At 34.8% G+C, this 17965-nt stretch overlaps 1 protein-coding gene across 5 annotated transcripts in view; it reads right to left on the bottom strand.

Moving 5' to 3' along the window:
- The window catches only part of strbp (spermatid perinuclear RNA binding protein), a 124190-nt gene extending 110965 nt beyond the window's left edge, over positions 1-13225 (bottom strand). For 2 of the 5 annotated variants that reach the window (XM_051120987.1, XM_051120992.1), the window contains exon 1: positions 11690-11846. The gene's annotated coding sequence lies outside the window, so the exon portion shown is untranslated. Of the gene's footprint in view, positions 1-11689; positions 11850-13118 lie in introns of those variants that run through there. The other 3 variants (XM_051120988.1, XM_051120989.1, XM_051120991.1) reach the window with 3 other exon arrangements.
- Positions 13226-17965: the final 4740 nt, after the last annotated feature.

Below are 17965 nucleotides of genomic sequence, written 5' to 3'. Positions count from 1 at the left end.
TCATTTTGTCATAAAGCAGCTGTCCAGTGTAAAGCAAGATAATCATGAAATCTTTTTATGAGTATGTATGCATAATTAATTATTAAAAAAATAACATTATTGCATTAAAGTGCTAGTTTGGTTTGCACAGATTAAAGCTTAATCTCAGGACTAAGCTTTTGTTTGGATTATTATAACACTATAAGGTGTTTTAAAAGAGCTAATATTGTAAATAAAGTAACTTATCGAAAAATAAATGTCTTAGGCAAAATGATGCATGAGTCAGATACTTTTTCATAGTTAATTAAATGGTGAATGAGAAAGTCTCTCTGTCTGTCATCTCATTTCTGTGTGCCAAATGTGTTAATTTGTAGTGTAAAAAATAAAAAAGCCTAATACTTGTAATTGTATAATAGCAATATAATTGACATTTTCTGAAAAGCTAAAGTAAATCTATTAGAATATGTGCAGCTCGATATACTAATTATAAAAGCTGAATAATAGAACAAGACCTACTGATTAATCAGTTAAATAATCAATGACTGATCGATTAATCATTGTAATAAATGTTAGATACAACCAGCTAGACTGGCCTAACATTCAAGCACTCAATGATGGTTTATTGAAAACACACTGCAAGTCATTCAGATATTACCAACAGTATTTAATAAGATGAATTGTGCCGCCTTACAGTACACACACACTTGATTTGCAATAGAATTTTTGTAATGGGTTGTCATATCACAAATACATCACTGAAAGCCTGGTCTTTATTTATAACTCATCCACTTATGATTTCAACACACCCACATGACACACAAATCCAGAAGTGAGCAACATTACCAATTATCCTTAATGAACAGACCGACAGTCATTATAGGGCTTTCAACAGCCACTACGGCTGTTCTGAGAACAGTGAATAAGATCGCTGTCAGATAAGTGCAGTTCTGTCACAAAAGTACAATTCAGAGCAAATCACTTCCTACAATTAAGTCTGGCAGCTTAATTCTTACTGCCATAACTCACACACGACACTGTGGGTTAAAAAGAACTACGCAGTAGTGTATCACGGCACAAAGGAACAAACGTGGCGAAGCGAACGCAATAACCCTCGCTTGTCTTTATCAATATTCTGCTCACTCGTTTATAGGCTAAACAGAGGGCTCCTTTCATCTGTCTAATAGTGTGGCCGGCAAACGCACCAGGCGCAGTCTAATTGGTTAATTCTCTGAGGAGGCAAAGGGGTGACGACCATCAAGGCAGAACAAATCAAAGTATCCTACACCCCCTTCCTTCTTCCTCTTCATCTACCCTTCTCTTTCTCTTTCTATCGCTCATAAAAATCAGCGTAGCGATGCCACCGAGCTGGAAACCTCCCTTATTAAATTACACACGCTATCAGATGGGGAAGCACTCTGCCTTCCAGCCTTTAATTGAATATCTGTATCAGCCATGACAGATTTTTTTTAACAAGGAGGTCAAATGGGGATTAATTGCTACATGCAATAACATTCAAGTAACCAGAGCTCTGTTTAAAAAAACGTAGAAAGCCACCTACATAAACAGCAAAAAATAACCAAAGTATGTATCCTTAACCATAATGCAATTTCATTATGCTTACGAGAGTACTTGAGTAGCTTTGCAACATTCTAACAACAAACTGTATTGCAATAAGTTGATTCAAGTTGAAATTAGTTGTGTACATTAGGGATTTTGTGTATATAGGGTCCTATGATTTTTGTGATGTGGAAAACACAGACCGAATTGCAGAATCCAGTCATAAAAATGTAATTTACTTTGTAATGCGGAATTTGCACAAATTTTGTATGACTAAATCAAAAGTAGGTCAGTACACTTAAATCAAAATGCAATATGGACTAGTGTCTGTGAATATTAAGCCACATAAATACTATTTAAATACGAACCTGCATGTTATGGTTTCGTTTACCACACACATACTGAAGTGCGCGTGACGATCACTGCATTTTCAGCCACTGCTGCCTCAGTATATTAGTACATGAACACAATCTCTACAACTGCCCTGAGAGTCACTTATTGAGCATTTTACAGTTTCTTTTGGGAAAAACTATCATCATATAATATACAAACAGAAACTTAAAGGTCTTCACAGCAGTCCGTCAAAATAAATGTTTGGTTTAACTTGAAGAAATTGTGACAAATATATTAGGTATTTTATATATTACTTATTATATATTATTATATATTAATGATAATGATAGTTATTAATACATTAGTTTTTGAAGAATGTTTACCAGAAATATTATTTACCACAATTTATTTAAATGGAAAAAAAAAAAAAAAAACTGAATTTGGAAAAAAAAAAATAAAACTTTCACAGGGCCCTATGTATATTGTGGCTTTTTGAATCTGTTGTGCTCCATCTAGCTGTTTTTAACACAAGACATTAGGGAGGACGGGTTTTGGAAGAGATACCGTCACGCCATACAAATCTTACAATCTGCAAAATCTTATCAGGCCAAAAAAAAAAAAACAGGTGTTTCGAGGGAAGCAGTTAGTTTGTCTTACTGATAGAAATAAATGTGCATCCTGAAATACTATGCTTTTGCTGAATAAGTTTAGACTAAATCCACGGAGGAATTTGTGTGTATTTGTGATAGTCTTGCAGAGACAGATATTGTCCTTGAATTCAAGTTCTGCCTTATTCATCACTTCACTTTAAAATTCATATACAGTACCTCACTATTACTACCAGGGCTTGAATTGAGGGGGGATGCAAGGGGATGGCACCCCCTGGTTGAAAAAAAATTACAAAAAAACACCATGCCCCCTACCATCCTCTATAAATTATTAATTTTGTATATTATGTAAAACTTAATGCAAATGTTAAAATTCACTACGTATGATAATTTACAAACTAAATAACGGCGATTGGCCAATCAGACCTTAATAGTGTAATAAGCTGCACACAAGGCGAGGCAAGTTTTCATAATTTTTCGCACAAAATGGCTCAAAATGACTTTTTAAGTTCTTTAAAAATATGACAAAAGATATAAGATGATATGATATTTCTTTGATTAGAATTTAAATAAATTCCTATGACATTGTGTGATGTATGTGTGACTGTAAGGGGCTGAGACACAATAGGAAGGCTGACATTATCGACTGTCGATGAAGAAAAACACGTCTTGAGAGTCTAAAAGCATTCACTGTATGATGAACCTTATTAGAATGCAGTTAGAATGGCCTTATAATTCAACTCATGCAATGAAAGAAACAATACCTATGTATGAGTATTTTTTAATCGCATATATTAATTAAATACAATGGTGCAGAGCACCTGAATGAATCTGTTTCTGAACAAATCAAGTGAGCCAGTGATTCAACGGTGCATTCAGTCACTTTTTCATTTCTAGTTGAATCAGATGTTTTGAACGAATCGTTTGATTTGAATGATTCAATAAATTGTTTATTAAAACAGGGACTTGCTGCCACCTACTGGTGGTTTTATTGTCATATTGATTCATCTATGACAGGCCTAAACCAGACAAGGTGCCAGCACAAAAATACATTCAGCAAATATCATTTAATTATCAACATTATCCCAAATCCCTACATTTCAGGCCCCAGAGGGAAAACATCACAAATCATAGTTCATTTAATAAATCAAATATTTCATTAAATAAAAATCTTTTTTTAAATAAGACAAATGTAAAATTACCTACAGGACCTACCAAAAAAATAAATAAATAAAAATAACTGATCACAACATCCCCCTGAAATTTTTTTTACAATTTCGACCACTGATTACTACTGTAATTTAAACAATTGTCTAACCCCAAGTTGCTTTTCGGCAATCCATCCTGCTATGGGCATGAATGATATATTGCACAGCTTTCTTGTACAGCGATGAAACTTTGCAACTGATGTGTCATAAAACCAGAAAGCAGTTTTAAATGAGCAAGCACAATGAGCATGCAAAATCTTGTTAAAATCTCTTAAAAATAGCTCCCAAATACATTTATTTTTTTATTCACAGGCTTTTGCTCTAAATCCATTTATGATCTGCACAGTACGCCCTCAAGATCCAAATATTAACAAGATCATAAAAGACATTTCGGACCATATAAGAAAGTTTTAATGTGAGACAATATTTTCCATAAAAGATTTTAAGGAGTAGGCACAATCAAATTATAAGAGGAACTGTTCCCAGGTCAACCTTTAATTACTATATTTGCCAAATTCAATAAATCAACAGCAACAGCACATGGCTTCCTTTAAGCACTAATCATCTTTGGTTTTGAATACCTTTATGGCTTTATAACGCAAAATTTATTATTTTATAGCCTGGGTGGTGCAGATAATGATTTGTTTAGTTCATAGTGTTTAGAAATGCTGCTGTTTCATTGAATGCATGTGTGTGTGTGTCTGTCAGAGAATGACGACCCACTGTGTCTCTCTCTCTCTCTGACTATTATATGCCTTACAAGGCCATTCCTTCCCCGTGCCTGCATTAGATCTGGTTTCTGCTCATCCCTGGATCCATTTCCGCTGCTCCCGTCGTCCCTACACACGCACGCACGTATACACAAACTGCCTGTTGACACAGCGCAGGGCACTTTTCCATCGCACACCCCCTCAGGAGCTCCAGTCCTATTGTGCCCTTCTTTTATTATGCACTTTTCACCAAGTGCACATTTGTATCCTGCTCTCCACTTGCTCCCTTTGATCCCACAACGGACAAACATTTTTCAAACAAGGGTTAACAAATGTTGTCCTGAAGTCTTCCGCAGCTTAACAGACTGGACAATTAACAGTTACCTAGCAAATTTAGCATGGACCAGTGTTTTAGGCACCTTTATTAGCACTGCTGCTATATCTAAAGTTATTTTACAAGTTTGTGCGAGTTTGTAGTCTAAATGTAATGTAGAACTGTCACTACCGATTAATTTGGTAATCGAGTAATCTGTCGATTATTCTGATAATTAATCGAGTAACCTGGTAATTATAGAGACCTACGAAAACATATGGAATCACAGAATCCAGTCATAAAAACAAAATTTACTGTATAACATGGAATGTCATGGAATTTGCCAAATTTTGGATGAATAAATCAAAAGTAGGTCAGTAAACTTAAATTTAAATTTAATTTGCGCTCGCCATGTTTTTAGCCTCTGCCACCGCAACATACTGTATGAGTAAATGAACACATAAACACAATCTCTAGAGTCACTTAATGAGTATTTTACCATTTCTTGTGAGAAAAACCAAAACTACTGTTATATCATTTACAAACAGAAACTCAAAGGTCTTTACATCATCCCGTAACTTGAAGAAACTGTGACAGAAATATTTTACTTAAAGTAATACTACTACTACTACTAAAATTATTATTAAAACATTATTTTTAAGGAATATTTAGCAGAAAAAAATAAATAAATAAAAAAATTACCAGAATTTATTTAACAGAAAACAAAACAAAAAAAACTTGAGAAAATGAGAAATAAAATAATATTTTTTTTTTAAATAAAACTAAATATTTAAAAATTAAACCATTAAAATGCAATCCAGAAAATGAATGGAAACACATAATTTGGTAAATAAATAAATAAAATAAAACTAAAGAAAAAAATAATAATTTCACAGAGCTTAAAAAGGTATTTTTTATTAAACTTTTAATAAATTGCTGTTAAATTGTGCAAGTTGTGTGATTTCAATTCATTAGACATGCTTTTTGATTATTAAAATTTAATGGAACCATTAAAACGGAGTATAGAAAAAATAAAACGGAATCCAGAACAATTTGGAAAAAATAAATAAATAAATAAAAAATAAAATAAAATAAAAATCAAGGGCCCTACATTTAGTATGATTCATGACTGAATGAATACTCTTTATTACTTCATCAAGCACGAGGAAAGGTCATGTATAATGTCTTTGGTCAAAAAGTCTGGGAAGTCTTATTTAAAAAAAAAAAAAAAAAAAAAAAAAAAAAATTATATATTTTATTTAAAAATAAATTAATAAATTCTATATATAAATTCATATATATATATATATATATATATATATATGCATTTTTTGAATAATTATGAATAATAAGCTATCAGTCTTTTTTAAATTAATTGTATTTAAATTGATCAGTCTTTTAAATTAATTACAAAAAAACATTAAAATATTATAAAAGTATTCAATTATTAAATATCAAAAGCATTTTCTATATGAAAATATATCAAAATAATATTGTTTACAATTGTTTAGTATGAAGTTTAGATCAATTCTGTTGCAAAGACATAAAAAGGTCTGTTGTGCTCATGGGGAATTGGGTTCAAGTACAGTCTGGGTCACCTTTTTTTTTTTAGCCGCCCCCCTTTTTTCTCTCTCAGTAGTTCTCTGTCAGTTCTCCACTATGCTGTCCAATAAACGGCACAAATCCAGTAAATAAATCAAATAATAAATCTGCAGCTTTCTTTGTAGTTTGCTAGATTCTAAATTTGTGCTACATGCCAGTTCTTTTATGGAACTGTTCACCTCTCCTCATTAGTCAGACGGAGTTAAATTCAGCAGCCAAGATGCAACCAAGTCACATGCCAAATTCAGTTGGCACGGTGGGACGCAATGCCCGTAACTAGTTGTTCAGTTATTGCCAAACCTGTGATAAACAATGTACAATTGATAATGCTGCTCACAGAAGACCTCAAGCGTGGGGAACCTTGTTTAAAATACTTCTCCTTTTGGAAAACAGGAGAGCTTCTTCCTTTGTGTTTGGTTCTCCCTTACTCAAACACTTTCAGCAAAAGGGCTTTCTTTGTCATGCAAACAGCAGACAGTAAATCAGATGTCCTGATGGTGGTGGTGGCAGACGGCAGAGGGGTGGATGGTGTCTGGTGCGCGGGCTCAGGAGGAGGAAGTGGGCTTTGGCTTGAGTCGAGCTCAAATTCCCCCTCTGTTAGCAATGTCAGCTTTTCCCATCAGCTCAGAGCAGGCCAAGAATAGCTCTGATCGGTTAGAGAGCGATGGAGAGAAAAAAGGTGCAAGAGTGAGAGAACAAGAGAGAAAGATGAAGAAACACTTCATCAGGTGGATACCACCTCATTCTGTCAATATCCTGCAAGTCTATATTAGGCCCTATGTGCATTGTGTGCGATATACAGGCAATAACGGGTTGAAAAAATATTAATATAAAAATAGATATAAAATAATGATGTTCACTATTATTATAATAATAATAATTTTATTAAATTTTATTAAATAAAAACCATGTTTAATAAATGTATTAAATCATGTCTAATACTGGGAATTAATGGATCTATAAATTACAAACAACAAATTGATTATTTTAGACTTTGACAACTCTTTACACAGCTAAAAAGAACACATTAATTTATTATGGTTTTGCGGGCATAACGGCAGTGTTTTGGCGGGTTACTCTTATTTTTATAGACAATACACAACTATTTCTAGCTGGCAAAAAATACATACACACTTTTTAACCCCTTTATTGTATGGAAGCCCATGTACGCTACTGAACTAAAAAAAAAAAAAATTAATTGACTATCACATTTATGACTTTTTTTCTCTTTTAAGATATAAACTCACAATTCAGACTTTTTTCTCAGAATTGCATGTTATAAACTTACAATTGCAAGAGATAGTCAGAATTGTGAGATATAAATGTACAATTGCGAAAAATAAAGTCAGAATTGTGAGATAAAAACTTTTTTTTCATAACTTTCTGAAAAATATCACTTTCTGAAAAAAGAATATCACGCAATAAATTCTCAATTGCGAGAAATAAAGTCAGAATTGCAGGATAAAAATTTGCAATTTCATTTTTTTCTCAGAATTGTGTGATATAAACTCACAGTTGCAAGAAATATTCAGAATTGTGAAATAAAACCTCACAATTCTGACTTTTCAGAATTGCATTACAAACTCACACTATTGTGAGCTGTCTTAGTTTTTACTTTTTTTCTCACAAATGAAGAAAACAAGTCAGAATAGCGAGATTAAAGACACAATTACCTTTTTATTTTTTATTCAGTGGTGAAACAGGCTTCCATACTATTGCTTATATATATATATATATATATATATATATATATATATATATATATATATATATTTATTTATTTATTTTTTATTTTATTTTTTTAACAGAAGTGACAGTATAACGTTGCAAAAAATTCTGTTTCAAGTAAAAAAAAAAAAAAAAAACATGAAGCAGAACAACTGTTTTCAACATTGATAATAATAAATGTTACTTGAGCAGCAAATCAGCATATTAGAATAATTTCTGAAAGATCATGTGACACTTAAGACTGGAGTAATTATGCTTAAAATTTACTTTGCATCACAGAAATATATTACTTTTTAGAATACATTCATACGGAAAACACATGTTTTAAACTATAATAATATTTCACAATTTTACTGTATTTTTGCTTAAATAATAGCCACCTTGCTGAGCATAAGAGACATCTTTATGAAAAAAAAAAAACTGCACTAAAATACTCCCAAACAAAGTCAAAACATCACGAAATGCTTACTAAAACTTGCTTTCAAAGTGAAGTGAACACTAGAAAGGAAATTAATTTACCCATATCAAATTAGATTTATTATTAAAGCTGAGAAAATGAGTTTGAATCCAGCTTAAGTCTGTGATATCAGCCAAAAAGAAAAGACGATGCAGAGCGAGCTATGGGAGATTACAAAGACAAACAATTTTCTTTTTATTTGCATTAACATGCATCACTGAATTGTGTGCACAATGAGATCAGGAACATGCATTAAGAAATTAAACAAGGTCAGTTTTGATTTGATGTTGATTTTAAGATTAACCCAAGACTGAACAAGGAGGAAAGTTAATCATCAAAGAAAGACGGCAAATTCATAATCATGTTTATTTTGTCTCTCTAAATCCCCGCAGACACACAGCATGACCTAACGATGCTGAAAAGTCAGCTACATCTGCCACCGTCGACTCCCTCTGCCCTCAGGACACGCTGCACACAAAACTCTTTAATGATTATTCAAGCACTAAACCCCTGCAACAGACCGTGAGAGTCAAATTCAGGCCTTCTGGGAGCTCTACGGGACATAACGCAGAGGCGAAGCCTGGGTGAAACAAAGACAAAGAGTGACCAGAGACAAGACACATCCACCCTTTGACCTCCAGAGCATCTGTCAGCTCTTCTCTGAGCTGAATATACCGATCAAAGCTCAGTTTTGCTGACTCTTCTTGAGGGGAAAGGCAAAGGAAGGCTGCACGACATCGATCTTGTAAGTCACACCGTACAATAGAAATCTTTAGACTCTATAACCAACATCGAACAGTCAACACGCATCACGGTTTATATCTGTTTTCATACTTTTGTTTTGGCACAAACAGCTCGGACCCGCACTGAAATGAAAAATAAATAAGTTTCAACTTGTCTCTCTCTCTCAAGGGACTTCGGTCCTTACAAACAAGTGCAATCTTCGCATTTCAACCTGAGGCAATATGTGATAGCCACAAGCTATTTTCAGCCAATGTGCCAAGCAATTTCCAAAGCATTTCAGATGCTAGGCTCGCAGCGGCGTGTGTGTCGCTGACAGAGAACAGCGTGTGTGTTTGTGAGAGACGGAAGCAACGCATGAGCTGATCGCATGAGGAAACATGCATCACAGTTATGCTCTTTGTTCCAGTGAAAGGAAAGTGGATATTCAGGATGGCACATAACACACCAACATGATTATGGAAGTCAAACATCACCTCACTTCATCACACCTGTGGAACAAGTTAACTTTAGAAGGAAGCAAAAAATGATTTATGCAAATGATTTACAAAATGTGCTTCCGCAAAAAAAAAAAAAAAAAAAAAAAAATTTTTACTCCAGTTATGAATTGTAATATAGCTTCATAACTTGGCATCAGCCAACAAAGCAGTGAATAACTTTTTAATTATCATAGTTTTACAGTAGCAACTATAGTATTTTGGCAGGTTAAGGATTTAGGTTTCCAAACAGTTTGCCATGAATTTTCCATAAATTTCCCAGTGGTTCAGAATTTGACAGGTATTTTGTCGCTAATGTTTTGAAGCTGTAAATAACTACAAATATATATATATAATAAATGCATTTTATGTATATATGTATATGTGTGTATATATATATATATATATATATATATTTATTTATTATATATATATATATATATATATATATATATATATATATATGACTCTGGAGCACGAAAAAGTGGTTGTAAGTAGCACGGGCATATTTGTAGCAATGGCCAAAAATGCATTGCATGGGTCAAATGTTTATTTTATGCCAAAAATCATTAGGATATTAAACATCATGTTCCGTGAAGATATTTTGTAAATTTCCTACTGTAAAAATATCAAAACTTAGTTTTTGATTAGTAATATGTATTGCTATGAACTTCATTTGGACAAATTTAAAGACGGTTTTCTCAATATTTTGATTATTTTGCACCCTCAGATTCCAGATTTTCAACTAGTTTTATCTCAGCCAGATATTGTCCTATCCTAACAAACCACACATTAATGAAAAGCTTTTTTTATTCAGCTCAATTTCAAATCGACCCTTATGACTGGTTTTGTGGTCCAGGGTCACATATTATCTTTATATTTGTATCAACACATTTGAAAACTCTCATTACGTGTTTTTTCACGTCCATGTCTTTCCAGACATTAAAATAAAAAAGGATTTTACTGTCGTGGAAATGCTCTGGTTACCACAGTAAACGTTTTAAGAAAACAACAATAATAGTATTTTTTTGAAGCGTCACTTAACCAATAGTTTCCACCAAGTCCCACAAGCGTAATAATTGTGTTGTTCGGCTATTAAAATAACTATTTATTCTATCAATAAATTCCTCGCTCACGCGAGTCAATTATTATCTTTTTTTTTTTTTTTTTTTTTTTTTAGTTATTTTATTTTATCTTTTATTTACTTTTTTTTTAATCCATTTGTTTCTCTCCCTTTAGAACTCTGTTTTACTGTATAAGATTGCTTTAATACTTTGTGTATCTGGATTTACTTGTTAATATTTTTGTAATGTTCAATCTTTTTTCTTGAATTAAAAAAAAAAAAAACAAAAAAAAAAAAACACCTTATGAGTTCAAATGAGTCTGACTCCAGAACCGTTTGGACCAATTTACTCCGATACGCGGGTGGAACGTTTATGTGAAACGATTCAATCGATTCACTGAAAAGATCCGACTCGCATAAACGACTCGTTCTCATCGCCAGTGGAGTGTAGATGGGGTGTGAAACTGCGGAAGTCCCTCTACAAGACACCTGCTGCAAGATGATCATCAACCCCGAATAACCGACTCTACATATCACTGTCTGTTAGAAAAAGATAACGAAACAAACCCACAGCACTAACTATTATAAACACATACATTCGCCACTGACGCGTAAAGTAAGTCAAATAAAACAAAAACGTGAGTCTCAAACAATTCAAAACAAGAACAGCCGGGGGTGAACGCGCAGTTCATAAAACACCATGCAACATGTGACTGCAAAAACAAGTGTAAATGAGATGGTGCGAAGCTCTTTTTTTAGCGCCGGAGAAAGAGAAAGTAACTTTTTAAATGAAACTTGTCGCAACCATTGAGCCAAACGAGAGTCTCAAGCGCGTTGGTGCGCGAATCTCCCGGGCTCGCAGAGGAAAAAGCCACACAAACACAAGCTCGGAAAGACTCAAAAGCGCTACTTACTGGTGAAGGGAGAAATGTTTGATAATCCAAATGTATCCTCAATGTGTACGAGTCGAGGTTCAGACCAATATTGTGGTGTCAGCAGGACTCGCACTCCGCCTGCTGCCTCTCACTCACGCGCACTGAGATGAATGAGGAACGCGCAGAGGCGTGCACGAGCTCAATTCATTATTCACGCGGAGGACAGAGGACTGTCCTACCCAAGTTTCCCAACATCGATCTTCCGTGGTTATCACCTCAGTGCCTGTTTTATGTGAAATATTTACGGGGTCGTTTTAGTGCATATTGATTTGCTATTAGGTTGCACGAACAAATTCTATTTTATATATTATATATCTTCTTTTTTTTTTTTTTCAAATGAACACTGTAAATATAAATATATCTGAAATGCTTTTCATTTTTCACAAATAGTTATTGGTAAAAATAAATTAGTGATAATAAAATAAAATGAACCACATACTGTTCTTTTATGAGGATACAAATAGGATCCCTGGCGTATATTTAAAATATTACATAAAACCACTACATAATTTTTCTAAACACTTTTACTCCCACTTTTGAGTTGTAAGAAATGGACTGGATGTAATATCCATATTGATTACTCCTGTCACAACAGAGATTTATTTCTGAAATACACATAAACTGAAATATATATCGTGTTCCAAAGTACTCAAATTGTGTTACTCCATTAAATTTTGTTTTTAAAAACATTAACATACAATTTAAGATAACGTAGAAACATATAAGCGTTTTTAAACATAAGCAAATTTTAATAATTCCTCAATATAGGTAAAATTTGCCCCAAGGATCACAGGTGGGACAATAGCAGATGTTAATGCAAACAAACCATCACTTCACACACTTGACATTGGCACTGGTGTTGCCCAACAAAATTACACAAATGAACACAACCAAAGTTTGTGTTGGCTAAGCGTTCCTTCGATTCCTTCGCCTCAATTAAAATAGTCTCACGTAAGAGCTCCGTGTTTGTTTTTCTCCTTCAGCCCCAGATACAGCCTAATAAATTATTCAACTACAGCAGATGCACCAGCACAACCTCAATATACCCAAATGCAGCATCTGAAAGCGCGAGGTGAAGTTAAATGCATGCGCGTGCATGTAATTCATCCATTTGAAAGCCGATACAAAACCCATCGTCCGACTGCACTGCATTGCCTGAAAGCATCAAAGAAAGCTACGACGGCATTTGCAGGTAAAAACTATGAATCGCTGTGGCTGATAGATGTGCTCGGAATCCGCACATACTGTACATTACCTAATAACAGCAGCACAATTGCGGATAGACACAGATGATGTCCTACATGAGCACATGAAACAGTCATCGCAACAACGCGATTCCCTTTAAACCCATTTGTGCGTCCCTTTCGGCACCGCAGGATCTTAAAGAGTCCCGAACGAGATGAATTACCGTGGTCGCGTTGGCCGTACTCCCCCGCTGGACCGATATACCTCCAGTCAAGTGTTTCTTTCTCCGGCTGTCTCTCTATCTGCTTTCCAACTGTCTCAAGTATTTGGACCACGGGCGCGTTCACGTCATGATATGCGCGTGCTCTAATTGGAGGGCTGCTGCTCTGCAACAACTGATACAGTGTTACAGTGTTTCACCTGGTGAAACAGCTCTGTCTTACAGTGTTACCTTTCGACTTAATAAGCCTTACGGCTAAGTTTATCTGTGCCTATGCTCTGGAAATTATCCGGATATGTATATTTAAAGCAAGAGCACAGATCATTTAGTTTTTTCACCTAGTTTTTTTAATCAAATATTATCAGTACATTACAGTTTTTCTCAGTCGCTTTGGTGCATTTCTCACAACACTATTTACATTTGCACAACATTTACTTCAACCTCCACAACATTTAGTCATTTGTGCACATCATAGTAGCAGTTTCTCATTCCTTCCAACAAATTGCAAATGCTTTTGGACATGCATCAATTGCTTTCATACAACTCTCTGCTGTTTTATAACATTATCATTTGCTTATGTCATGTCAGTCAAAATTAACTAAACTTGTGAATGCTGAATAGTCATTCCATATAAAACTAATAGTCCTCATTTCATTGCTTGAGTCATTACATACAAAAATGTTGAACTAGTTGTCAAAATCTGTCAAGCAAATTTTATAAAAAAATTTAAATCTTTTTTTTCCTGAAAATGTCTTCTAAATTGAACAATTTCTGCAAATGTGCATGAATGATTTACAGACCTATGTATGTTGTAGGTTCAGTTCCAATATGTACTGAAATATTGTTTACAGTTGTGCACAGCTCTACCCAAAGGGAGTTTATGTTTGTTGTAAATAAGGGTGTATTTATTCGTTTGCACAATGCTTTGAATAAATTAGAATTGCAAAGAGCATATGCAGTAAAAATGTGAAACATACATATTCAGTGTCTTGTACTCAGATACCTCACTAAATACAGTAATGTCTAACTTTACTGTAGTTTTCAAATGGCTGTGCAAATAGTATATAGTGCTGTCTTGAGCATTTTCAGGAAGTGTCACCAAAATCTGACTTTTTTGCATAGGAAAAAATTTACAGAGTAAACTGTCATAATGAAAACATGACAAAGCCATTTGACTATCTTGTTCATAAACAATGGTGTCAGGACTTTTCATCTTGATGACACTGACACTTTCATTGACATGAATACTTGCTTTTGAGGAATGAGCTATCCATTTTGAGCAAGTGACACGCTTTTGCAGGTTATCAACTAGGTTTTGCAGTTTGTACTAATTGTTTTGAGAAATGCATTAACTGTTGTGCAAATGTAAATAGTGTTGTGAGAAATGCACCAAAGCGACTGAGAAAAACTGTATTACAGATATAATAGAGCTTACTCAAATAATGTAGACGTGAACTGAGGTAAAATATGTTTTAATTATGTTTTTAAACCGCTAAATGGATGGACAGATGGACGGATGGAGGGAGGGAAGGAGGGATAGATAGATAGATAGATAGATAGACAGATGGATGGACAGATATATAGATAGTTGGATTAACAGATGAACGATCAGACAGACGGTTGGATGGACAGATGGATGGATGGATGGATGGATGGATGGATAGATAGATAGATAGTTAGATGAGCAGATTAACAGACAAACAGACAGACGGATAGACAGATAGATAGACAGATAGATAGATAGATAGATAGATAGATAGATAGATAGATAGACAGACAGACAGACAGACAAGTGGATGAACTGATGAATGGACAAACGGACAGACGGACCGATAGATAGTTGGGTGGACAGACGGATGGATATATAGACAGATGGATGGATGGATGGATAGATAGTTGGATGAACAGATGAATGGTCAGACAGATGGATGGATAGATGGATGGATAGATAGTTGGATGAACAGATGAATGGTCAGACAGATGGATGGATAGATGGATGGATAGATAGTTGGATGAACAGATGAATGGTCAGACAGATGGATGGATGGATGGATAGATAGATATTTGGATGAACAGATTAAAAGACAAACGGACAGACCGATAGATAGATAGATAGATAGATAGATAGATAGATAGATAGATAGATAGATATGGATGAATGGATGGACAGATATATAGATAGTTGTATGAACAGATGAACGGTCAGACGGATGGATGGATGGATGGATGGATAGATAGTTGGATGAACTGATTAACAGACAAACGGACAGATGGATAGATAGATAGTTGGGTGGACAGACAGACGGATGGATATATAGATAGATAGATAGATAGATAGATAGACAGATGGATAGACAGATATATAGATAGTTGGATTAACAGATGAACGATCAGATGGATGGATGGACAGATGGATGGGTGGATGGATGGATAGATAGTTGGATGAACAGATTAACAGACAAACGGACAGACGGATAGATAGATAGATAGATAGATAGATAGATAGATAGATAGATAGATAGTTGGGTGGACAGACAGACGGATGGATATATAGATAGATGGATGGATGGACAGTTGGATAGATGGAGAGATGGACAGAAAATTGGACGGAGGGATAGATAAATAGATAGATAGATAGATAGATAGATAGATAGATAGATAGATAGATAGATAGATGTGGATGAATGGATGGACAGATATATAGATAGTTGTATGAACAGATGAACGATCAGATGGATGGATGGATGGATGGATGGATAGATAGTTGGATGAACTGATTAACAGACAAACGGACAGATGGATAGATAGATAGTTGGGTGGACAGACAGACGGATGGATATATAGATAGATAGATAGATAGATAGATAGACAGATAGACAGATGGATAGACAGATATATAGATAGTTGGATTAACAGATGAACGATCAGATGGATGGATGGACAGATGGATGGGTGGATGGATGGATAGATAGTTGGATGAACAGATTACAGTTTTTCTCAGTCACTTTGGTGCATTTCTCACAACACTATTTACATTGTCACCAAAATCTGACTTTTTTGCATTGAAAAAAATTTACAGAGTAAACTGTCATAATGAAAACATGACAAAGCCATTTGACTATCTTGTTCATAAACAGTGGTGTCAGGACTTTTCATCTTGATGACACTGACACTTTCATTGACATGAATACTTGCTTTTGAGGAATGAGCTATCCATTTTGAGCAAGTGACACGCTTTTGCAGGTTATCAACTAGGTTTTGCAGTTTGTACTAATTGTTTTGAGAAATGCATTAACTGTTGTGCAAATGTAAATAGTGTTGTGAGAAATGCACCAAAGCGACTGAGAAAAACTGTAACAGACAAACGGACAGACGGATAGATAGATAGATAGATAGATAGATAGATAGATAGATAGATAGTTGGGTGGACAGACAGACGGATGGATATATAGATAGATGGATGGATGGACAGTTGGATAGATGGAGAGATGGACAGAAAATTGGACGGAGGGATAGATAGATAGATAGATAGATAGATAGATAGATAGATAGATAGATAGATAATTTGCTGGATGGATGGATGGACAGACGGATGGATATATACATAGATAGATGGATAGATGGACAGATGGATGGACGGAGGGATAGATAGATAGATAGATAGATAGATAGATAGATACATACATACATAGATACATACATACATACATACATACATAGTTAGTTGGGTGGACAGATGGGCGAATAGATGGATGGATGGATTGATGGATGGACAGATGGACAGACAGATGGACAGATAGACAGATACTTGGATGAATGGATAGATAGATGGATGATAGATATATAGAAATACAAATGGATGTATGGACGGATGAATGGACAAACGGACAGAGGGATGGATGGATAGACAGACAGATGAACAGACAAATGGACAGACAGACAGATAGATAGATAGTTGGGTGGACAGAAAGATAGATGGATGGACGCATGGATAGACAAATAGACAAAAAAAGTCTCAGATTTGCTCCTCTTTTAGTTGCATTGTTTACCATGCAGCACATCTTGTCAAATATCTATATAACAATCCAGTAAGGTGAGTATGATTGACGAGATACACAGTGACTTCAATGTTTATCAGTCAGCTCCCAGACAAGCACATGAATCTGTTCCAGCCAGAACTCAACTGCATAATCCAATCAAGGGTATGAAAACAGGTATGTGTGCACTGAGAATAAATCAGTACTGTGATTGTTCTAGTATGGAAGGCCAAAAGGAATGCAGAGTAGTCCAGCTCTTAGAGTTCCTGTAAGAGCAGTCTTTTGGAAAAAACATCTCTTTGACTGTTTCAAAGCAAGGCACATTAGGCTGGTCTCTCCTGTAGAACAACATACCAATGATACAGTCTCCACACACACACACACACATGCACACAGGTTACAGTGTTTAAATTCCTGTTCATTTTAAGGGTGTGTTTGTGTTATACTAGGAGTCTCTGCTTACGCACAAGAACAAAAGAGCATACTGTCCTGAAAGGACACTTCTCTAAACGTACAGACACACATACACAGCGGGATTTCATAAAATAAAATTAAACATAATATAACTCTCTATTAAACAGACACCCCTCCCCTCTAGAACAACATAATGCTCCCAGTCATCCATATAAGAGGTGACATAATCTAATAAGCATGCATGATTTTGCATAAATGCATAAATTAGTGAGCTTCAACCTGCAATATAATAATCTGATTACACCAGATCCTCCCTCTGCAGTGCAAAACGTGTTTCTACACTCAGAGCATCACAATGCACTATGCAATAAAATGAAAACAATGAGTACAAAAATTATA

Source organism: Labeo rohita, chromosome 10 (genome assembly GCF_022985175.1).
Source record: "Labeo rohita strain BAU-BD-2019 chromosome 10, IGBB_LRoh.1.0, whole genome shotgun sequence".
Classification (NCBI taxonomy): domain Eukaryota; kingdom Metazoa; phylum Chordata; class Actinopteri; order Cypriniformes; family Cyprinidae; genus Labeo; species Labeo rohita.
The sequence above is the reverse complement of the archived record's forward strand: the minus strand, read 5'-3'. Positions and strand labels throughout refer to the sequence as shown.